Source organism: Nothoprocta perdicaria, unplaced genomic scaffold (assembly GCF_003342845.1).
Source record: "Nothoprocta perdicaria isolate Ctin4 unplaced genomic scaffold, notPer1 scaffold_127, whole genome shotgun sequence".
Lineage (NCBI taxonomy): Eukaryota > Metazoa > Chordata > Aves > Tinamiformes > Tinamidae > Nothoprocta > Nothoprocta perdicaria.
In genome coordinates, this window is record NW_020454394.1 from 2,252,642 (window position 1) to 2,277,868 (window position 25,227).

Sequence of the window (25,227 nt, forward strand, 5' to 3'; positions counted from 1 at the left end):
AAGAGAAGAGAAGAGAAGAGAAGAGAAGAGAAGAGAAGAGAAGAGAAGAGAAGAGAAGAGAAGAGAAGAGAAGAGAAGAGAAGAGAAGAGAAGAGGAGATATGACAAGGTAGAGAATCTTGTACCTGATATTTGCTTAGGGCAATAAAATGCCTATAGTTGAACTTGCTCGTTTTAATGTTACTCATGCTTTAGTGCTTGGATCAAGAGAAGAACAGAACAGTGATGTATGTACTTGTTTTACTAAAGTCAAAACATTTTGGTAATGACTTTAAAAAGAGAAAAAGAAAACTTCAGAGTTAAGATAATATTGTGAATAATTTTGTGACTCAGTTCTCACACACAAAGTCTACTTATGCAATGTAGCTGCATGATTTGTCTGTAAACTCCTTGTCAATGTCTCTTCAGATATGACAAAGTGGCAGCCTTGACCTCCAGCTCCTCAGATAAATCAAGTATGGTAATATTTAAATAGATCACTTGAATAATTTATTTCTGTACTTACCTTTTCCTTAACACAGCATATATAATGACTATACTGCAGGGTTATTTATAATTTAGAAATACTTAACACTAAGATATTGAAATAAACAACAATTAAAATTTAACACTGAATGATGGATGAACATGCTTATTCCAAGAAAGTTGTTTATCCTCAAGTAATTTCAACTTTGCTACACCAAAATGTGTGAAAAGACAGTATTTTATTCATATTTACTCCAGTATTGTTCTCTCATACATCAGTAATGTGTCAAATGCAAAGCTAAAGGTCTTTCTCTGTAATTGTATCAATATATGTGTATAGTCTGACTTAGTAGACTTTCCATTCAAAAATATGTCAACAGAAAACAAACTTTCTTATACCTCATAGATCTATAAGCAATCTACTTTTCTGATTACATGCAGTTTATTGATTAGTTCAAAAAAAGACTTTTTTTTTTGATAATATTAAGAGGACTAATGAAATAACTGTATTCAACAGTAATTTCTGTGCCAAAGTTAATGGTGTATTTTTCCAAATATTATTCAAGCACGTAAAGGGACAGATAAAATAATGCATATTCAATTCCAAATGCTTATCAGACAAAGGGGTGCTATTTATGATTTTTTTTTTGTAATCATTCAATCAGACCTATTCCTACTGCTCTCACCATTAATCCACACTCTGGATAAAAAAGAAAAGTCTTGAGATTTTGTTTATGCAGGATACATTCTGTTTACATCTGTAGCTTCTGCCACCACTGTATCTTCAGAAATAATCATATATTTATCACTACCACATTGGTATAATGTTTATTTTTCCCTGTTATATACTTGGAGCAAAAGAGGCACAAAAAGATGAAATGAGTTTCTTCAAAGAGTTTGGGTCCAGATTTCCATTTGCTCAGCACTGTCAGTCAACACCAGAGTTTGAGAAGTGCTTTGCCTCCCCTCAGGCTTTTTCAACAGTGCCCTGCATCTGCAGGTTCCTGTTGAAGCCCTGATTCTGAAAATCTTATTAAGCAAGCTGATCTCTTTGCTAAGTGAGTTCCTAAATGATTTACCTAAGGTCATTAGTACAGACATGAATCAAACTTTGATCTTTTTTGGAGCTCCTCCAATACTTAAAGATAAGCTAGTAACTTCCCGTTGCTCCTTATACTTTTTATTTATTTTTTTATGAGTTATTTTATAAGATATTTAAACCAACCTGTTTTCAACAGTGCTTCAGCACTAGTAAGAGCAACTAATCTTGGCTCAGGCAAGACTAGTCAGAAGGAAGTCTGTTTCTTAAATGCTACAGGAGAAATGCCTAGAATTAAAATGAATTTACAATGAATGGTAAGGAGGCTGCTCTGCTCAACCACCCACCTCCTTCATAGGTACTGCAGATGGTGTCACCTTCCACCTTGCATCTCATCTGTGTCTGACAAATCTGTGTCTGTGATGTATCTGTAGTAAATGCTAGAAAGGAACTATGAATGTTTTTTTCTACATTGTACATAAAAATGGGGTGTTCAAAGGGAATGCAAATTCCATAGAGACAATTGATTTTCCCTGAAAAAAATATTCMTGCAAAGGATTCCTACCTTTCATCACTAAAGCTTTTTTTCAGTGGCTCTGCTAAAGGGAAACCGGAGGGAATAAATCATGCAACAATAGAGCATCAGTCCCAGCAGATGGCAAGGAGTCACCAGAGGAGGTGAGACCTGGCACCACTGTTGCTCTCTTTCTCTTCCTTGCCAATACCCATTGAGGAGCACTAGTACAAAGGTGTCTGAGGCTTTCAGGAGCAATGTGAAGGGAGGAGGTGGTGGCAACCCCATCCAGGCWGGAGAACAGAAATCACCAATTCCCATAGATCTCACTCTATATGGAGACAAACTGCTTGGCAAGTTGTACCAATGGGTGTGGGGCACCCATGGACCTCTGAGTTCTGGTTGGAAATAAGACAAAGAGATGGCCCAGTTAGTCGTCTGGTGACTTTGATCTTCATTTCTCTCTGAAAGAGTTTCTAAAATCAAAGCTAAAATAATGGATTTTGAAAAAGTATACACAGACACAATTACAGACACATAGGCTTGTAGTTTCCAAGAAAACTACAAGTCCTGTCTTGTTCAGCTTTGTTTATAAATGGGAGACAGTTACCACGAATGCAGTTGCAGCTTCTCACCACAGGCTTAGTAGCTTTGCAAGGGCTGCTTGTGTTGCCGTGTCCTGGCAGTGAAAATGTGTGTTATGTGCGGGTGGGTCCATGAAGTTTGGGTCATTGGAAGAAGTCCCCCCTTAGCACTGTTAAGGAATGATTCTCCCAGAAGCAACTATTTGTCAGCTGGTTGTGTGACTTGTGAAAGGAGCTGTAAGACGCAGATTCAGGTGTCTGGGAGAGCAGCATCACTATGGTGATGCCTGAACAGAGAGCTTCGAGGTTTGAAGGAAGAATATTTAAAAGTTGTCAGCAAAGATAGGCTAGGATCTGTTTCTCTCCTGTTCTCTCTGGCAGGCACCTCCCACAAGTTTTCTCCGTAGCTTATATAACTCCATATTATATATCAAACACATTATACCTATTCCAAGCTAATATAGCCCATATGGGGTGAAACTTGCACCCCAGAGTTGAGCTTGTACATTTCCTAGTGGAAATGAGTTCACCACACTGACCAAGTCAATTTGACTTTACAATATCCTCTCCTAAAGGCAAATTTCTGGGCTAGAATGTTCAAAAAGGAATGCCCGTTGACCAAATTSCAATTCTGTTGTTTTCTTTAATAGTTCTGCTGCAGCTTTATTTTTTAATAYTTTACTTCAGACTATGGAAGGGTTAAATTGTTGAAGGCATTGTGCTAATATTAAAAAAAAAAGTCCTGTTCTACGGACTTTGGATCCCTGGCGGAGATAGATTTAATAGAAGGAATAGAAGAGATCCAAATATCGAAATGAAAAATAAACAGAAACAGACAAAATGAAATATGTTTCCATGTTTGGATTTAGGAGACTTCTGCTAGTACTTCCTTACATGAACTTTAGCCAGGAACACTCAGCTTTCCGAATAGTCCTTTGAATTTCTGCAGTCAGAGCCCCTTTACTATCCACCTATGAAGGTCTGCAAGGGCGGACTCTGCTTTTGGGAAAAACTGACAGCTCCTCCCTCAGAAAAAGCAACACACTTACCTGTGTTAAGATTGAATCGATTGAAGCTGTGTGTTTTTTTGTTCAGTATGCTCTTGACTTTTGATCTAAAGATTCAGAGTTTTGACAGTTTATTTTTATGCTTATAAGAAATAGTTTACACTAATCTAATGTTTCTTGGTGCAAGTATACTTATTTACTAAGGATGTGCATTAAGTCTTGCTTCCATGAAGAAGAATGAACAAGATATAGATTTCTGATTTTCCATTTTTGGTATCCTGATGCTGCTATACCAAAACTGAATCTCTTTTTTTGGGGTGTCTAACTTTCCACTTAAAAGACTAAGATTAGAACACTAAAACTTGTGGAGAGCTGAGACAACTTGGACCTCCTATCTGGTCTTCCACATGATTAATTAAAAAAAAATAGGACAATCTCCATGACTGGGCTAAAACTGTGGAAGTTTCCTCCCTCATTCCTGCACTGTGCAGTCCTAAMTTCCCCCAATTTTGTTCATCCCTGCAATATTTTACAGGGTTTATCTGTTTGCMCAGCTTCCTGTAAAAGGACGCATTGAGGGCTGACGTGGGTGCTGGAGAAGATTATGTTTAGCTTTGTTGTGGGTGGCTCCTTCTTCACAATCATAGGTTTTTATTGCATTATTCAGGACTACAATATGATACTGTGGTACTTGAAGCCATATGYCAACTTGGTATCTCCTACCACACTCAGTAAACTTTCTAGAAGAGGACCGTGCTCAACAGAAGGCACAAGGAAAGTTGCTCGTACATTTGCTCTTAGGCATGTTATAATATAGAAGTTAATAGTCCCAACAATATATTGTCTACATGKACATCTCATCAGAGATATATCTTTTATTGAGTTTTTACTGGACTTTGTAAGATTTTTCTAAAATAATACCTATTTGTTGCTCCTGACACAAAAACTAAGGCAGTTAAATGCCATGGTGTGTTTCTGTCAGAAATCCTGGCAGCAGCATTGCTTATCCAACAGATTTGGCATGCTTAAATCTGCCAGAACTTGACCTTGATGCCTGATGAGAACCATGCTGAAAGCGTRGATGTTGTGCCACATTGAGAGAGAGTGATGGACTAGCTTGAGTCTCCTTACCAATTGTAATTAGAGAAATAATCATATCCGAAGAGAAATTGTTTTTACAGAAACTCACATGTTAGAGTGACAGATATGTGCCACATACTCATATTGACCACATACTTATTCTGTTTGGTTGAAATTTCATAGCTCAAATTGGGAACTAAAGAGAAAAAAAAGCTGCAGAAAATATGGTGAGCTACAGAAAAACAGTAAATTTCTCCCACGAAAATGAAGACATTACCATTATGAAATGTTAACCAAGTGCTGACACATAAATTTGCTGAAATTTTGCTAACTGTTACCTTATTTTTTTTTCTCTTGGGAAAAATGAGAAAAGTGGCTTTATAGCTAGATGACTTCATGCCTTTCATTTCACCTTGGAGACCTATATATGAAAAACATTAATTAATACAATTTTCACTGGCAATAGCAGAAGAGTAGCTGTTTTTATATTTTGCTGCTTTTATTCTTAACAATTAATTAATGGAAGTAAGAGCAGTTAAAGAGCTATATTGTATGTTCTCATTATTAGACTTGTCTGATAGCTGATTTATTCCAAATAAGGATGYCAAATTCTTATTACTTGCTTTTTTCCATCTCAAACTGCAAGATTTTTTGAAGATTGGTAAGATGCCAGAGAGATGGAAATAACCTTCAAGGTTGATCAGAAGCCACAGCTCTCCCTTACAACATAATTCCTTTTCTAATATCTAATTATTGGTGTTTTTTTCCTCAAATTTGAAAGTTGGAAGTGTCAGTTCCAGTGACACAAGTTCATCCCATGCCTGGCATATTGTGGAAGAGCTGCAGATCTGTTTGAAAAGCCCTACAAATTAAAAAAAAAAACCTTAAGACAAGGAATAACATACAAAGAAACAGACAAAATGTCAAAGTAGAAGGAGAGCCCACTTCTTGAAATACAAACTTACATTCTGTTGTTTTAGAGTGAGAAAAAAAATTCAGAACACCGGATTACTGTTTGTGCTGTGTTAACATGAACAAATGATAAGTTTTATGTTTTCTTCAGTGTTAATATACAACAGATGCCCAGCATTTGCCTCAAAGATCTATGATATATTCATCCTGTTTCAGAAATAGAATTTAAAATATTCAGCTCATAGGAAAGTAAAAGTTTCTGATGTGATACTCATGAAGTTTCTGATATCTAGAAAGATCTGTAGATTAGAATGAGTTCTATTAATTTAGCCCAATGAAAAAYAAGAGACTTCTGAGGATTACATGACAATAAAGTAAATACTAGTCTCTGCTGCTGGATAAAAGATATTAATTCATTTGGCACTGTCTGAGTCCTTTTATAGTGAGTTTGGTCTCAGCAATGAGCACACCTCCAGAGCTAGGTCTTTGGTCAGGCAGCTGTGGAGTCTCCTGGCTCTTCAGAGATTCCTCAGTACTTTGACAATAAGTATATTCAAGTGTATTGAGAAGTCCAGCCATGAGCCTGCRGCTTTGTACCATCTGGACAATTTGTGGTGTAATGATCTTGATGTAATGCAGGGTTAGACCTCTGCAAGTCCCACCATCTTCCCGTCTGTCTTTTTTTGGATTGAGCTTAATCCTACTGCTTTTTATCCATCTGCTTATTTCTCCTAGGTATTGGTGACAGCTGAAAGCACACCATCAGGGACAGCAATGAACGGGCAACTGCTATCTGCTTATTGATTGCATGCTAGTTTAGTCTCAGTCTCCTTGTGTGGTCCCACAAAGACACAAAATAGACAAGGTGGGAGTATAAAGACTTTGGGGACAAAAGAGCAGCTGTCTTCTGTGACCTGTGGAGGTCACAGCAATTATTCCTGCTAGCTGGTGCCAGAAAGTCATTGCCATGCTAAGGCCAACAATGTCAAAAGCTGGGTGAGAGAGTTACTGGCCTAAAGGTAGAATTGTCCTGCATGGACTGGTGCTGATATTTTCAACACTACGTCCTGTGATGCAGCTTTTAGCTAGGAGGGATGTGTCCAGGGATTTAACGGCTATGCTTAACAATGAAGCTTTATGCAGCGAAGTTAGCATCTACCTAAGTATAATCCTCAAGGAAATATATATTTTATCTTTGGAGAAGTGTTTATCCTTTCCCTTTTATTTGAGTCTTAAATATTTTTTGATTCTTAAATATTTTTTTTCTCCTCTCATAGAGCTCAGTTCTGTCTTGTACTTATAATCACTTTACAGCTCTCTGGAACAGCTGTAGGCTTTTTCTTGGTGCTGGTTCTCTTCAAAAGCTTCTGTCCATGCTCCAGCCAGGATGATCTGCATGTGCATTTTTGGCTCCATCTGGATTAAATGGCAGTACGAACTGCCAGATTTCACTCTCATCACTGCTCTGCCAAGACATTTCCCTTGCACTGCAGCAATAGGCTCAAAATATGTTCCAGTCAAATGTAGAGGGCAGAGTCCAATATTGCTTCTGTTGAGATTCAATTTGACTGCTAGCAGAGCCAGTGCTATACAGTCGGTGAGGGCTCAGAAAAAAAAAAAAAAAAAAAATTGAGCCACTTCCTTGGCAATCTCCACATAGGATAACATTTTCAGCCACGCACCAGTGAGGGTAGGAGAAACTGTAGCTGTTTTGCTGGAAGAAAGAGCAGCTTGGAGTACCCGACTATGGACAAAGCCCTCTGCACAGCTACTTCCCACTCCAACATGACAGCATCACAGATCAAATAAATGTCTTCGCATATCAGTGTTCCCATCCCTATCTGGTCTGAGTTTGTGAAAATCCCATTTGTACTCCCCAGAACAAAAATACTCTTTTTGGTCTTTTTACCAAAACTCTGGCAYTTGCTTTAGGCAGACAAGTTCACCAAACATCTGCAACACAAGATTAAGGTAGGTGTCCAGCTACATAAGAGGGTCTCACATGCTGGCAATACATCTTGCCACATGCTTGATAATAACAGAAATTAAAATGGATCAGAACGCAGAAAAGACTCTGCTCCGCTTTGCCAGGAAAGGAAAGACTTCAAGCGCTTAGCAGTGGATTTTGACATTTTCCTGCTGTTTTGTTTTTCTTTGTCGAGATCAAAGGATATACATTTAACAAGAGTAGCCTCTCTCAGAACAATCACATCCCCCCTACATGTGGAGACACCAGCACCCGGACTGGTAACTGTTTCATCACATGAATGCTACCTCCAGGCTWCAGCATCCAGTGGAGTGTGAAATCACAATTAACAGAGCAAGTGTTTTGTAAGTGAGCAGAGACTGCTGCAAATTACATCCTGCTATTAGCTGATTTTAGAACAACACTGTTGAACAGCTCCATGATTACTGGGCTGTGGCGTGTATTAAAAAAACATTAATAAAATGTAATTGATTGTGAATTGTGCTTACTGCTTTCATAGTTTTAATCACTAATGCCACAGAAGTTTACTGAAAACAAAAGCTGCCCTGAGCTATCTAGGAGAAGTAGATCGTTTGAAAAATTTTAGAGAGCTCAATTCACAGCTGCTGTAAATCACAATAAACTACTGAAAACCATGGGCTTTGCTGCTTTAGAGTTCCTCGTTGTCTTTTTCTTTTCCAGTCACCAGAGAAAGGTGTGAGACTGTCTTGCCTCTGCCAGAAAGCACCACTGGGAGCTTGATGAAAACAATATCCTCAGTCTTTTAGACCTGCCACTCACTGAACTTGCCCTTAGAAACAGGTAATATCACTGCTAGGGAATAGGAGCTAGGCTGCCTAAATAGGCAGTTTCTATTTACTGAGAAATGAACAATGGAACAGTGCTATCCTTAGAAAATATTGCAAGCTCTTATTTATCTCTTTTTTGCCCAAATTATTTTCAAACTTTAAATTATGTACCCTTGCAGGAAACCAGTAATGTTCTGATGCATGACCCTGGTTTGTTTAGTGGATGGAGAGGTTATGCCACAGTAGGTTTATGGCTGTGTTTTTCAAACACGAATGCCCTGGTATTAATTTATGGACATAAAACCAGCCATTCACAATCAGCCTAATTTGGGACTTTGAAACCTGAAGCTTGCAGCCAATGTTGCAAACTGCCTGGACTCCTGGATCACTTTTTGCTTTGGGATCTAAAACTTTCTTTTGAGCTAAGAATTCTTAAAGTGTCCAGCTTTAGATACAGCATATTGCTGTTCAAGGCAGAGTGACACCTAACTCCATTATTTTAGCCAGAGGAACATGCTCACGCATGTGGTTGCATCTTGCCTGAAATGTTTCTCCTTATGTATTTAAGCTCAAAGAGTTTCTAACAATTTTCTCACTGCACAGTGAGGTGGCTAAAAGTGAGAAATAAAACTGAGGAGCTCTGACTCTGTTTTGCTGTAACCACCAGAAACACTAGCAAAGAGTGCAGAAACATCTTAGAAGAGATGTTGAAGTGACGTAACATATTACCTGCATAGTTTAGTGACTTTTTGGCAGTGTGTGGCAAATAGCTTTGTATAAACATTGGGAATAGTTTGTTGAAAACCATTTCCCAATAAAAGGCCTAGCAGTATTTAAATAAAAAAAAAAAAACAAACGAACAAACAAAACAACCAAAAAGACAAACCCAATTTTTCTTGTTTCTGCAAAGACATATCCCACTCAGAGACATGCCTCATACTTACTGAGAAAGTGATTTTTACTGGTATGAAACCAAATTAAAGTCAGTCTGCTCAATCTCATCCTTTTTTGTGGCCTCTTTGCAGGTAAAGGTGCATCCTGGGACACAAACCCCAGGACTGCAGCGGGCTGCTCCTTTTTCACATTCACTGTCCACCCCTTTGGTGTAATTTAAACTATTTCCTTGGCTCCTTTCCTGTGGCCCCTCCAGCGCAGTGCACGTGAATCYGAGTTCTCACGTGAGGCGCCAGCAGCACGCATCCCCAACGCGCTCGCTGCCTTCTCTCGCTGCAAATGGCCATCGCTATGGCAACAACTGCTTAACTCGAAATTTAGAGAGGCACTTAGCACAAATTATAAAAGAAGAGCTACGACTGCGCTCTGTTTAAAGCCACCCTTTGATGCCCTGCCATGGCAATAGTGGCTGATTGCTTGGGGTTACACAGGGGACCGCACCACCTGCGGTCTGGCACCTCCAGCGCAGAGCAGGGCAGGAAGCAGCTTTCTCTGATGTTGGCTTTGTATTTGTTCTGCTCGGTACAGGCAGTAAATGGCATTTTCAGCCATCTGATCATCCTCATAGTTGAATTCACAGCCTGGTACKCAGCCACAGGCTTCTCAGACTGGTTCTCAAAACCTCTGCCAGAATCCTGCCTGATAGTGTGAGGGGAGAGTTCCTTGCTAATGAAGGCAAGGAAAGACACAGGCCCTATTTAGCATTTCTTGAATGGCATTACTGTTCTGAATCACCGTGCCTGGCGGCAGATGAAGGGCCCGATCGGGCTGCAAGACAAAGCAGACCACAATTGCAATACATCTCGTTGTGAAGAGCTGCTCCGTGYAGCCAAGTCTCTGATGTTGGATTTATACTCATGGTGGAGTAGAGGAACATCCGACAATAATAATTAGAAGAATCCACAGCAAACTTTGGAGATAGATGGTGATTCTATTTTTATATAGTTCCTTTTTTTCCCCCTACATCTAGTTAAACTTTGTCTTCTTTCCTTACATACAGTCAAATGCAAATATTCTTATTCATTCCTCGTGAAAGTAGCACAATTAGTAACAGCCTAGTTAAATACTGTTGAGAGATATATTCTGGCCACTGAGCTCCTTCTTCATAAAGAGTTCTAGGGAAATCCTTACCCAAAAGATTTTGTCTCCAGCTAGACATTTAGTGCACAAGAGTGCCAAAATGACTGCAGTAGCTTGGAATAGTGCAAAAGAGAAAAAAAGCTCTACAGCTATGTATCCCAGGAGTACTCTCAAGAAAGTACATATTTTATATGTAATAAGTAATAAGTATGTATAAGTAACACAAGTACACATTAATTGCTATACATATTTTGAGCACTACTAATAATGCAGGAGGATGCTGTCTGGGAAGGAATAAAGTAAACACACCTTTAAAAGAAGATGAGAGAGGTGATCTGCTCTTCTTGGGTAGAAGTTAGAAAAAAAAGAAAGGCAGATGTGCAGATGTGAATCACTTGTTGTCTGGGAAGAATAAAAATCTCTTCTGTTGAAAATCTAACGTCACAATGGACATGGGGAGGGTATGTAGGTGATGAGTGCTTGTCACATTCACCACAAGAATGAGAGAACACCACAGAAAGGCAGTAGATTGCATGTTCACAGCTCATGAGGGCAGATGGTTTTCCAAACACAATGTAGTAGTTGAGGTGCACTCTGTTTGCTATCGGCTCGTTTCGATGCTAAACATCTGCACAGGCTCAGGGTCACTGGAAAAGTTAACAGGGAAGAAATCCATGTGAGGCTAGTAAGTAAACTAGCAAGAGGATAACATATCTTTCTCAGGCAGTCCCTGGAAAAAATGGAGGGCTGGGAGCTTTTTTCTGGGTACGATCTACATTGCGGATTTGCTCTATCCCTACAGGACCTTCCGTAAACCTCTAACAGCCACTGTTGGATATAAGATGCATAGCTGAAYGGACCTTTTCTTTTGCACCCTGTATGATTTCTGTTACGAATCATTCTTGCATTAGCCAATGCTGCATAAAAAAGAGAGGACACATGCCTCAAAGCACCATGTTGTTACTTCCAAGATGCTGTGATCTGGTCTTCTTAGACTCAGCAGCTGGAACTGATATTGATTGTAGATCTTCTGGCTCTATTCCCAGGTTTCTTATGGACTGYTGCATAATGTGAGCCTGTCATTTGAGCTCTCTATAGTCATTGTTTATAAAGCATAGATCTATGAGGTTTTCTGAATTAAGAATCTCCACATTTTGTGCAAATTGGGGTATCCTAATTGATCTCAGTGGGAAGACACAAGCGCACTAGCAGAAAGATTCTGGATCTTGATTTGTAAAAAGATTCAGCAACTGTACTGTGTCCATCTTCCCTATATCCTGCCTCTGGCAGAGATTAAAAGGTAGCTCACAGAAAAAAAAAAATTAAAACGGAATGAATATATTATTGTTCTACTTCATAAGAACAACCTCTTATTCTACAGAAGTTTACACTTCAGGGACTTTCTAAGCTGGATGTGATTCCTTCAAATTTCATAATCATCAATACGTTTACACAAACTTGTATTTTTCCTTTTCCTTCCATGAAACTTTAGTATTCATAAATGACATTCACAGCTTTGAAAAGTGGATGTGGGCCTTAGAGAGAAATGTCTCTCTATTTGCTTGGGAAAAGTTACCTCCTTACTTGATCCTGACACATTCCAGATACATCTGATGCTCTCTTGTTCCTATATTGGAAGGATAATATTCCTGAATGAACATCAGGAGAGATAATGCAACTTCAGAAGCTGAGACGTTACTCTCTTTAGTTGTTGAACAAAGRGGATAAATTTTCATAATTCATACAATTCATAATTTCAGGCATCTAAACTGAGCTTTTGAAGTTTGTCTTTATAATCAATGAAAAGATACAGATGTCTCCAAATGACAATTCTTGTCATGGTGGTATTAAACATTCTCTGTAGAGTTATCTTCATTGCTGAAAAGCAGGAATTTATTAAGTAGGATGAATCCAGGTTCAGCTGCTAGCTATACTCTTCTCATCCATACCTGAAGCCAAGTCAAGGAAGAGTTTGGTCAAGGAAGAGTTAAAATTCCTTCATATGAGGTTTTGTATGAGTTTTTTTTTTCTTGGAACATATAGTCCGCATTAGGAACCTACTCCTCACACGCTCTAGAAGGAGTTAGATCTCATTTATTTATGGAGGTCCAAGGTTGAATATTCTGTGTGTGGCCTAAGTGTCTTGAAATAACATGTTCTCTTGTTATTAAAAATCTCATTGCAATTTAAGGTTAACATTTTTATCCCAGATTTCACCAAAGCGTGTATGAATGGATCATAATTCCCTCAAAGAATTCAGGAACTGGCCRAGAGCTACTAGCTGTATTTATTAACTAAACTGAACCAGCGGTGAGGATTTCATTTCTTTGCTTTTACTTCCTAGCTTTGATCAGGGAGAAGTTCTGTGTCTGCCAAGATTTCTACTGACCACAGAAATGTCAGCACAACTGCCCCCTCTGCAGCAGGAGTGCAAAGAATGTTGTTCTTTGGAAACTGCCCCAGATTCCTCTGTCGACCAATGATTGAAAAATGTGTGCTGAAAACCACAAGACCAGGTGCATGCAAAGAAAGTAGGTTAGGAGTCATTCAGTCCAGATTGTGATCCAGGCTGTGTTCCCCTCCAGGGCATATTCTTCTAAAATCACAGCTTGTTTCATGGGGCAGAAACATGGAAGAGAAGAGCTACCTCTGCAGATCATCTGTTCTTCCTCTTGCACAGATGTGTGGGAAATGAGAGGACAGAAGGAGACTGGGGCTCTGATGCTACCCATATGCCAGCCCCATAGCTAAAAGAGGAGATGTGCTACAGGTGCATTGCTGTAGGTATATTACACAGGTCCTGTGCTACAGGAATTGGCAGGTCTCTCTTCTGTGGAACAAGGAGAACAATAAGGAAACAAGTGGCGTCCCTGGCAGTTAGTCTTGCCTCTGTTCTGCTCCAGCTACGTGTTTGTAGCCAGGAATTGCTGAGGCTTCAAAAAAAAGAAAAAAGAGTCAAAGGACAAATTCTGGACGTCCTGCTGACAGTGGCAGAATGGAATTGTAGGGGACAATAATCAAGGAAATATGAAGAAAGACCCAGAGAAATCCCTCCCTTCAAAGCTCAGACTCCCCTGCATAGCCATGAAGGGTGATAGYACACTCTCTCTCAGGAAAGTAAAATCAGTGTAACCAGAATCCTCTGACTTTTGCTGTTATGCAAACGAATGAAGAACTTACATGCAAGACTGAGAAATCCTAAAAACAGAACTAATTATTCAAAGAGAATAGCCTCTGGCTGTGATGAAATGGGCACAAGTAATGATCTATCTTTGTTTTGTCACAGCTGTGCTGCCCAGTGCTCCCTGAGGACTGCAGAACAGACACCTTTGTCTGCAATGTGATACCTGCAGGATCRTGTGCTGAATCAACATGTGTCTTGAGATGGTCAGTCATTCTGAMTAAAGGATTTCTCTCAGGTTTGGATAGGAGACTGAATGCTTCGAGTGTGCATTACTTGTGAGTTTTTCTCTCTGGATTACAGGGTCTGCATTTCAAGGGCTTACTGAATTAAAAGATTTTTCACTGACTTCCTTCATGCTCAGACTACCCCCAGATAACAGAGTGCCATCTTAAGTGTTTTCTTTGTGACACTATATATATGACAGGGGCACTTTTTTTTTTTTTTTTTTTCCCTCCTAAGATGAATGTGTTATCTGGTAGTTTCCAACTATGTAAGATGGGTCACAACAGTGAGATGCCCTGACAAATGAGTGATTCTTCTAGCAAGGCTGCTCGTGAAAAATCCAGCTTGCTGTGACTTTCTCCAGGGAGGATTTTCTGGTATGTGTTTTGTGGATGAGTTCACTCTTCACCTTTGTTTTTAATTTTTTTTTTTCCAATGAAGTTCTAATCTTGTTCTCATTCTTTTACTAAAGAGTCTTCCTTTCCTGAAAAAGAAACCTGAAAAAAAATGGTGCCTTTGATATTTGTATCTTCTACAGTTATGTCGAAACTGGCTAATATTCAAGTTTAACTGGAAAAGACATAATTGCATAAGCCACATTTCYTTAGGAAACCAGGCTGCAAAAGTCCAATTCATGATATAAGAGCTGCTCTGTCCTTGCAATGTCCCAATTGTCTAACGTTTAAGTCCAGTCTATTGTTGCATAAGCCAATAGCATCACTTTACTCCTGAAATTAACCAACTATAGCAAATTGTTAAAACCCACATAAAGTTAAGACTGCTAGTTCACATACAGATATCTGTAACAAAGATGTCTAGATGAGATGGATTCCCTTCTGTGAACTTTCATCATTCTGATAATGTCCTTCTCTCACATTGTGCATATGACTCTTGCATACCTCAGTGTAAAAGAACCAAACTCTGTGTGAGTAGAAACAATACCATATAAAATAGCAAGAACTCATTATTGAAAATGTATTCTCTCTGAGGGTARCTTCTTGGTTTCAGTCCAGAATCACTGATTTGATGGATTTGAGGTGCTTTCTTCATCAAAGGATATGCTTTTGCACAGTATATTTCTCTCTCTTCAGTGGCTAATGCTGGCTTATTCTTCTTCAAATCTTATATAAGGCATATCTGTGATATATTTTGGGAGCYGATTTTTTGAAAAAATATGAATAAACTTGTATAAACTGGGAGACTGTCAATTTCTCTCAGATTATCTGTATTTCCTGAGGAAAATACAATGTCAATTAAAAACAGTCAATTGTAATAAATATGATTTTTGATTCTAATGGCACAGCTAAACATGAAAGTTAATGGTAAATCCATAGTACAGTCATACAGATCAAATGATCTATCCATCTATAAGCACATATGTATGATAGATAATAGTTCTTATTATCTTTATAGCATGCCGCAGTTAGTCCACTATGAACATGGTACTYTGTAGTTAGAATGCTGTATATGGGATATTTCCTTTTTACAATATGATTGGAAATACCAAGAGTTTCATTTCTTCAGGCAGARAGCTCCTTCCTTCATTAATCCCTGCTCCACCTGTTTTCCTCATTGATCCTCAGTATTTTCCCTTCCTTGCTCCAAGCCCTAATCTTCTCGTGTTCTTATTTATAGACTTCTCCCTCAAGTTCTTTTACCCTTCATTATTACCAAGCTTTTTATCCCAAGCTATTTATCCTTTGCAAGGGACTTTAGATGCCCTAAGCATTTTGGTGGCGTAGCTTTTTCTTTCACTCTTGCTGAGCAAAATGATGACGGAGAAGAGAATTTTCTAGTTGTCAGCTCCACCATGGCTGGCACAGCTGAGAAGAGCAATTACAGTGAAATTCTGGGTTGCCTTCTGCGCTACTTTCATGCTTTGCATGGATAAGCTGATCCCAAATAGACGTTGTGAAGCAATGAAGCCACTTTCTCTCCTATGTGGGATTATTCTGGGTGGCACTAGAGTTTCTGAGAGGCTCAAGTGTTTTCACTGAGGATAACCTCTTCAGAGACTTTAGCTACTGTACTGTTAAAAAGGCTTTCCAGAGTATATGTAAGTGGTGATTATTTTGAAGCACTGGTAACAGCCTGACTTCAGGGTTTAGTAAAAGTCTTGACCAAAGACTTCTTCTTGTGCTGACTCTCAGCAACCTGTTTCAAAGCAGGAGCAACTGCAATTGCTTTTCAAAGAAAGGGCTGCAAGAAATTTTTTATGTCATATAGCAGCACTTTTTCCACCTTTATTTATATCTCTTGCGCAATTTCTGGTTGAAACTTTCTTACCTTTAGCCTACGCTTGGGTCAGTCCAATCTAAGCCTCAAGAAGACCACACCCTATGTGCCCTTATAGATATCTTTTTGTGTCCTTATAGATATCTTATTGATGGATTTGACCCATTTTAGCATCAAAATCTTCTGTTTTCTTGTTCTGGCTATTCAGAATCATAAATTAAGAAATATTTTATTACTTAAGCTGAATCTTAGATTCATATTTAGTACCACTTCACATCTGAAATTAGGGTGTAGTGTGAGAAGACATAGAAATGAACAGTAAAGATACATAATTTGTCAAGTGGAAAAATTAAATTCCTCCTTCCTTCTTTTATTTGGTTTAGGTATTGAATATTGAATTTGAAGAGACATAATAAGAAAGTACAGTTGTACTTCAAGAATTAAAGTACTTGTAAAAGCAGAGAGCTCAACAGGCACATGCAGATACTGAAAAGCTGGATCCTGTCCTTAGATATATTGCATTCCATGCATTCACTGCTTGGATAACAATTTATCTGACATGCATACAAGCAAACTAACTATATTTGACTGATGCATGTTGATGCCCATCAGTTACTACTGCAGATATGGGTAGGTCCTTTTCTTAGTATTGGGAGCAAAAGAAAAGATGCACAGAATGAGTACAGGGATGCAGTCACTAGTTTAGAGCTCCATGAAAATAGACTTATTGATTATTTCCATTTCTGACAGAAGGTGTAAACTTTCTCCACTAAAGGACAACAGGAAAACAAAACAGATWTTTTTCTTGTTTCAGTGAAGAAATTAAAAACTCATCAGCTGACCAGCATGGAGGCTTGGAGCATTGATGCTTTCATCTGCTAAGCCAGCTGCTACAGAGAACCCATTTTCAGCTCCTAGATCAGCTGCTGAAATCAATGCACTGATCTTTGGTTGGAAGAAATGCAGTTTCAGAGASAGTGAGTAATTTATAAGTTTTCTTTCAGTCTAAGACTAGCAATGAGCATCTATATATGTGTATGTATGTAGGCTTTCTGGCTGCTTTCATCTTTCAGCAAACAATTACAGTAGAGCATTAGATGGGCATATGGTGAGTCTAAAATTACGCCATGATCTTCAGTCAAAGACTGTTAATTTGCAGGATAGATCAGCGAGACAACAGGGAAGCAAACCTGCAGCATATCCCATTTTCCTTTGGCTACCTCTCTGTTTTGAACTTCTTTATTCATAAATTTTTGATGGTATTGTGTCAAGCACTCTCCTCTCTACTACCTTCAGTAATAAAAACATTTTGTCCTATTTCTCCACCACAGAGAAATGATTCCTCCAAAGTATGGCTGTTAGTCAATGGGAGAAGTAGCAAAAATATCACTTTATTTCCAGTCCCAGGATCTAACTTTTCTTACATTTCATCAGAGAACACTAAGAATGATGAAGAGACCAAGAAACTAGAGGCAATGGGCTGTTGCCTTCRATACAGACAATTTCAGAAATGTGACGGGGGGTTAGGGTGTAGTGGTACCTGTCCTAAGAGTGATATGGCCAGAAAAAAYAGTTGTCTTTTGAGGTTCTTTTTTACTAGGTATTCATTATCTGAGGCTTCTGACTAGAAATGTTAGTTGATTTAATTACCATTTCTCTTTACAAATGTTACCTCACTTAAATTGAATCACCATGGCACAAGCAATGTATATGACTGTTTTCTCCAGAAAGGTGTTGCWTTCCAGATACCTGCTGATTGAATATGTGGGAGCAGTGCCAAGAGAAAAGAACTCTRTAATATATGCATCAGAACTGCTCAAGATATCCTGGATATCAGCTATAATTTAACCAGGATAATCAGGGAGAAATTCCTGATGTTTTCCATGCCATTCAGTAGGACATAGAAATCTTTAAAGATTTCCGCAAATCTTTTAGGAGAATTCAAGTACACACTTGTTTTTTTTTTCAGTCAAATCTCATTAAAACTTACGGGATTCTTTTTTTGATTGGCTGAACTTTGGCTTTTAATGTGACATACAGAGTCCTCCTCCACAGCTGGAAAGGCTTCAGTCAAAMAAGCAGAACAGGGCACTGAAACCTGGTTCCAATCTCAACTCTGTCTTGGGCTCACTTGTCTCTGCCTATATAAAATAGGGATGATATTCCTTCTGACTTTGTAGGTGTGTCCTAAAAATTAGTGTTTGTACTGTGCTATGCCCTCCTCCAGTGAACAGTGGACTTTTCTGTGAGTACATTTTGTTATTTTTTTTTGCATGGAGGAAAATCAGGCATTGCACTGGTGGAGGTAGAAATTTAGTCCCATTGGAGAATGACTCTAATCTCATATTCTCTAGGCTTCAGCCAGGAGATTTGATGCAGCTAGCAACACGCCTCTCATGTCTTGCAAGGAAATATTTTTTCCTTCATGGTGAGAAGGTATGATGGTGAGTTTAGGAAGAACTACATGTACAAATAACTGAGRGGAGAATGTAAATAAGATGGGGCCAAACTCTTCTTGGTGGTGGCCAGTGACAGGACAAAGAGTAATGGGTACAAATTAAAACACAGGAAGTTCCATCTCCACATGCAGAAGAACTTTTATCCTGTGAGGGTGACAGAGCAGTGGAACAGGTTGCCCAGGGAGACTGTGGAGTCTCCTTCTCTGGAGGTCTTCAAAACCTGGCTGGATGCCGCCCTGTGCCACACGCTCTAGGTGTGCCTGCTTGAGCAGGAAGGTTGGACTAGATGATCTCTAGAGGTCCCTTCCAACCTCAACCATTTTGTGATCCTGTGATCTGTGAACTAGGAGTGCAAGCTGTGGAAAAAGTGGAGGAGAACTTCAAAATATTGCACTGGCTCTTCAACTCCCAGAAAGGATTGACAGGAGGAGTAATTAGACAAAGCACATTGGGTCACTTCTTCTGCTGGCAAGCCATAACCTTGCCACCTTCCCTTGTGTCCCTCTGGGCACTGGCATGTTCCTTCACAGGGTTTGCAGAGCACCTGGGGTTTGACGCCTGCTCGGAAGTGCCTTCTGGAGAGCCTTTCTAACGATTGTGGTGGAATGCAGGGCAACGCGCTGAAATGAGGTATGTGAATAACCTCTGCTGAGTCTAAGTCACTCTGGGATGCAGCCACTAGCACAGGCAGGCATCGTGTAGGCAGTAGAGCTTGGCAGGCTGAGGCTGCTTTCTGAAGCCAGACTTCATCCYACAGCCACAAACATACTGCTGCTGGGATGTCCTCTACGCTATGGTGCAAATACCCTATAGCTTGASGTGCAGCCCACAGTGAGCTGGAGCCTTCCAGACACTGAGGAAACTCTCTTGCCAAAGAACTCTGAGTCCATGACCTCAAACTAGCAAAAGCACTGACCACTCAGCACACAACCCTCTGGCATGCACATTAATGACATCAATTATTCACATATTTCAATTTAACATTTCCCTACTACTCTGTTCACTTTACTGTCCCCTTGTTAAAAACTTATGCACGCACAAAGGGCGGGCTAAAAATACATTTAATACCCCTGCAAATGCAAATGCTTTTATTTGTTTTTCAATGTTTACTTGCTTGACTGGAGCTTTCCACTTGAGTCTCATAGCCTAGTTAGTTACAACAGATTGCAAAGTGGGATTCATGCCTGCGCAAAGACAGTTTACTTGCTTTACAACACAAGACAAATGCCGGTCTGAAGCAATGTCATGAGGTCAATCAGGTCTAAGAATTTAAACACCAAAAGATTTACAATTACATTTTGACAACCCCCTCTGCTCCTTCTCCCCTTTCCCCAAGCAATAAGGCTCATTTAAAGCTTTGAAATATGGGAAGCAGAAAAGGAGTCATTAATTTTACTTACACAACAGCATTTGCACTTGTAAGGTTTTGACAGCTTCACTAAACCCAAAGGAATTCAGATAGCTACAGCAAATGAATGCGTACCAATACTCCTATTGAAAGGAGGTAGTTTCAAAGGCTGAACACATATTTTCTTCCTGCAGGAAGCTGACAGTGATGAGAGTATGTAGGATGTTTTACTACTGCATTCACGTGGTGCTATTTAGGTTTTTTTCCTTCTGTTCAGCATATTCTCTTCGTTTTCCTGAAATCGATAGAATTGCAGCAACTCAAAAGATTATTTCAATATGTCTTAAGATGCTCTGCCCTTACTGCCATACTTAGCACCTATTGTTTTCGATAAGGGAAAGAGAGTCCTTAAATGTTATATTTGCCACTCGGAAACTTCCATTGTTGACAGTGGCTTTCTGGGAATAAGAAATCCATTTGCAGAGAGCTAAACATATATGCACTGAGATAAATGCTTTTAGAAACAAATATTGTGGGATTTAATTTTATTTTTTTTTTATCACTGTCAAGATTTTGGATGGAAAATGAAACCCTTGAAATGAATCCATAACAAATCACTGCATTTCTATCTGAGACAGAAGGAACGTGCTTATGTCTTCAGAAGGCAAGACAGATGAAGGCAGGCAGGCTGCAGAATAAAACAAGAATTAAGTGATAGCCACTTGCTGATCGTTGTGCCACTATCTGTCCATTTTCTGTCTGGGTATAGGTAGTAAACGCCACATGAATTTGAATAAAACCCATTATTCACACTCACTTGTAGACATGATGATAAGGGTTGCTTGATAGATCTTATACAGTAAATGGGTGTAATTGAGCCTGTTGCTGTGTTGATTCTTCCCCAGCAAAATTCTCTACTTGCAGAAATATTTTAAGACCTCACTAAACTTGAAATTATGGCAGAGGGTTAGGGGTTTCTGCTTGTCTTTTTTGTATCCTTAGTGGATCTGTACAACAACAGATGGTGAAATGTCTCCTGAGTAGGCCAAATGCCAGTGCTTTTTCTTACAGGACCTCATGCAAAAGCACTAGCATCTCAGCTCCTGTTTATTCTGATCGTGATGGGCTTGCTCCAATGGCTTTTAAAGTTAYGAGGTGCCTTTAACATGCTTTAGATCAGCTTCTTGATACATCTGAATGAGGCAGACAATATGTTTTAAATACTTCCGTATGGCTCCCGCAGTTTCTTTTGTATGTGCTGGTGGTAAACAAGCTAATGATCTCTCTTTTATCAACACATTCATTTTGTAATATATAGTCTGAAATGCAGATTTAAAACACATTTCTGCCTTTCCTTCTTGAGTCAGGGACTTCCTATTTCTGACATGGCCATATCTGCTGACAATGAACACCTGCAGGGCTGTAGCTAACAAAGATTAGATGGGTGAGGATCATCTTGACCAGATTTGTGTTTCTTTGGTCCTTCTTTCCCCTGTACCTATTGCTGTGTGGTATTGCAGGAATGCAATTCAATATCTGTCAGGGGATATTTAGAGCTATTTCATGCTTGTAGAGCAGTTCTAATTCACTCTTTTCTCTCATGATGGATAACTCATGAGCTGACAATCAGGAAATCTCAGCTGAATTCTCATTTTGCTATCAGGTGTAATATTGGATAGCAGTGGGTCAGAGGAAAGAGAGGGATTCATATGAAATTCTTAAAGAACTGTAAATTTATTTTGGTTGCTGCCTGATGAGTGTTCATATGTATTCATATGTATTCATATGTAYTAGGGAAAAAAAACATGTTCAGCAGTTCTCATTGCCTCACAGAGAAGTGCTGCATTCATTTCAGGATATGTATTGCGTCAAGGAAGCTTGCTGCCTTTCAGATGACATAGCTTGTGACAGCTGAAATCAGCTGGGATGCCCCAGTTAAAGGAAGCCAGCACCAAATTTCCAGGGGCAATGGACAATCTTTGCCTGTAAAACTGTCTTTGAATATAAGAGAGGATTTCCAAAAGCATTCAGAATTTCTTTTATAGAGTTTATTTTGAATTCTCTTGACCATCCGAAAAGACCTTCTCTGCATCTGATCCAGTTCAGCTACAATTATTTTAGTAAATAAAAYGAGCCAGGAACCATTCTCTGGCCCAGAGAACACTTGACACAGATGTGCTATGTCCGTACAGCCAAACTCACTGGAACTCCAAAACTGAGTGGTCACTTTCCCTACAGCTTGTTGTGAATGATGCTGGGGATGAGCAGAAGTTCCAGCCTTCTMCCATGAATTGTAAAAGAAGAGCTGTGTTGGCCAAAATTCAAGAGCTAGGGATCATGCTAATATATAAATGGTAAGGACAATCAYGCTTAGGTAGATAGTCTAGGATTAGACTGTTTAACTTACTACTATACAGAAAGTCAGCGTTGCCTAACTCAACTGGAGAAGTCTCTTCTGATGCATCCTAGCACTGCATTTGCTTGTTTGAAAGCTGCATCATGGTTGCTCCTAGGCTTCTTCTCCCAGAAGAGACAGTCGCATATATCTSTGTTTTAAAGGCTTCAGTATCAGAAGTTTTTCATAGTTTCCCTAAGTTGAAAGCTCCTTAGCTGAAATATGGAGAGGAGACTGGGTGCATATAGCCATGAGAACACTGAACACTAGTTTTCCCTAGAGAGAGTATTCTCTGTAGATGCAAGAAAGTGCTGGTGTCATTGCACAAAATGCCTTTTTAAAGCCTATGTGCAATCTGTTTATAATTCCGACCAAGAAAAATGAATTCAAGTAGGAATACGTGTAGAGGAGGAACAGTACTTAATGAGTCTATTTTAAAAGAGAAGAGGATAACAACTTCACTTATTTAGCTATGGAAAGGGAAAGCCAGGGTTTTTGATGTCTCTCTATAGATATCTCAGGGGGCTGAGCACTCAAGAGGAGGAAGAAACTGAAAGATATTTCTGACACAAAAACAAACGTGTATAACCTGAGAATAAATAATTGCAGTTTGGGAAATTATAAGGAAGTTTCTAAACAGCAGAGGAATGGGGTTTTGGAGAAGCCTTCTAACTGGAAGAGGAATGACCAAAAATCAAAGTTGAAGAGAGGGTTTAAAAAAATGCATGGACAGGATTATACGAAGTGATGGTTCATGGTAGCAGGGGCTGAATTCAGTGACCAAAATGGTCCCTTCCTGTGCTAACTTGGATGGTCTGAAAAGCACATATGGAGGCTAGGCCCCATTGATCAGTGACAGAAGGTAGAAAACCAGTCTCAGCTTATTCAGGGCTAAATGCTCATGATTTCCTTGAGCCATTCCATGTATCAGCAAAAGAGCCCAGCAAGAGCTCCTCCAGGGACACTCAGGGTGGCCCAGGGCAATGGATGGGAAGATTAGCTGCACTAATTTGTATTTGTACACTGTAAATGTAAGGCAAAAAAATAAGGCAGATATCTAGATAACTGCTAATTTTAAATCAATCAAATCCTAAATTCAAGTGCTTTTTTACCCAAATGGTTGCTCCATGCCCTAAATTCACTAAGATGTGCATTGTTCTGGAAGCACATAAGGCACATAAAAACCACCCACCCACTACTTTAGAACCATTTTTCTTCATCTAAATGAAATTTCTTCCATTCATCTTTACAGCTCATTCAACAGGTCCTGCTGCAGCGGTGATGGGAAGCATGTTTCAAAGTGCTAATCCAGCTCCAAGATGGATTAATTGACTCACAGGCCCCTCTGATCCCTAGCCAGATGTCTCTCCCTAGCTGGCAAGACTTACTAATTTTCTGGTTGGTGTTGTTAATTCTGGGTTTCCAGGCAGCAGGGGCCCTTCTCCACTCAATCAAGGGCAACATGCCCTCTGCTGACATTTTGTATTCTTTGCCCTGCTTTCTCCTGGGCAAAGATATTCAGCTATAAACTTCCTTTGCAAGTTCTTTGTCATCTGGCTTGTGGCCTCTGGAGAGAAGTGTCCTAGCATGGAGTTGCATTTGGGTGTACAATGGGTTAGACCGCCATGTGGCAGTGCTGAACACACCTGAGTTAAAGGAGGGAGATATGTGGTGCCTGGGGTATGAACTTCAAAAAATGACCCAGAATTTCAGATCCATTCAATTTTTGGAGGAAAAAAAAAAGAGAAAAAAAGAAAAAGAGAGACAGTCACAAGAGGGAGAAGCATTTCTTCTAATAGACTATGTGTTGCAAAATGACATGAAATGACACAGTTCCCTGGGAAACAAAAGCAAATTCTAAACAGTAATTGGAGTAAGAATAGACCAATTAGGACTGTAAACTGAGAAGCAACATAGCATAGTGTATAGTTCAGAAGATGGCATCTGTGTGCCCTCTGGGCGCTCTGTTCCTGATTTTGTCATCAACTCTGCCCTCTTGAGCAAGATACTTCACTTTTCCAGTACTTTTTTTCCCTCGCATGTAATCCAGAATTAATGATAACCTTCTTTCAAAGATATCAACTAATGAGCAAGGCACTGAATAAGATGAGTGTCAGTTCGCCTCTGAACATGCAATCATACCTGTTCAATGTTCAGGCTTCTGCAGTAATCTGCAGTGATTTGGCTAAAATCCTATTGTTTTTTATCGGAAAGGTGCTGACTTGAACCAGACTGTAGAAATTTACTTGTTGGGGCATTGTAATTACACTGAGTGGAAGGTTAATCTACAAGAATTCAGGGGGATGATGCAACCCTGATCAGCAATGATCTCCTTGCACAAGTCAAGGCAGGTAAGTGGTCACTGTGAGAGCACAGTACTGGCACACGCTGGATTGTCTGGAGAGGTAGGCTGTATTGTTTAACATTGTGATGCTGCAATCTGTCTACTTGAATTAGTGAATCATCCTCATGATTTCTAACTTATAAARGTGGCGCTGTGGTTTTCTAGCTTCTTGCTAAGGGGGTCTTTTTTCCCAAAATGAAAACAAATTCCTGAATTATATGAATTATGATTGTTTTCTCTTTTGCATTGCCTTGTCTTTCACCTTTAATGAGCAACCTGAAAGCTGTTCTCTATAAGAGGAAAAAACAATACTTCTTGACTACACTGTTGTTTTTTTTCATTATAGAAGAGGTTGCAAAATATTCTTTTCATGACAAGATCAAGGAAAACACAGCTTAAAGAGTAGAAAGAAAGAAGTTCATCTCAGGTGTGAGCAGAAGTTTTGCTGCATCTGCTATGAACAAACTGCTCCCAGCTCCAAATGAAAATGGGGAGGAAATCACTCCTTCAGCATCATAATAGTTGCTTCCAATTCATAGAAGTATAAATAAGAGCAATAAAAATTCCATTTTCTTTAGCTTAGGTGCATGTCTTGTGTAAGTCCCACCAACAGTTTCTTCCCACCATAAGC

General features: G+C 39.4%; 1 protein-coding gene across 2 annotated transcripts in view; it reads right to left on the minus strand.

The window, feature by feature from the left end:
• Positions 1-25,227, minus strand: part of GRM3 (glutamate metabotropic receptor 3) — a 101,973-nt gene that overhangs the window by 42,590 nt on the left and 34,156 nt on the right. The gene's annotated exons all lie outside the window — the stretch shown is intronic.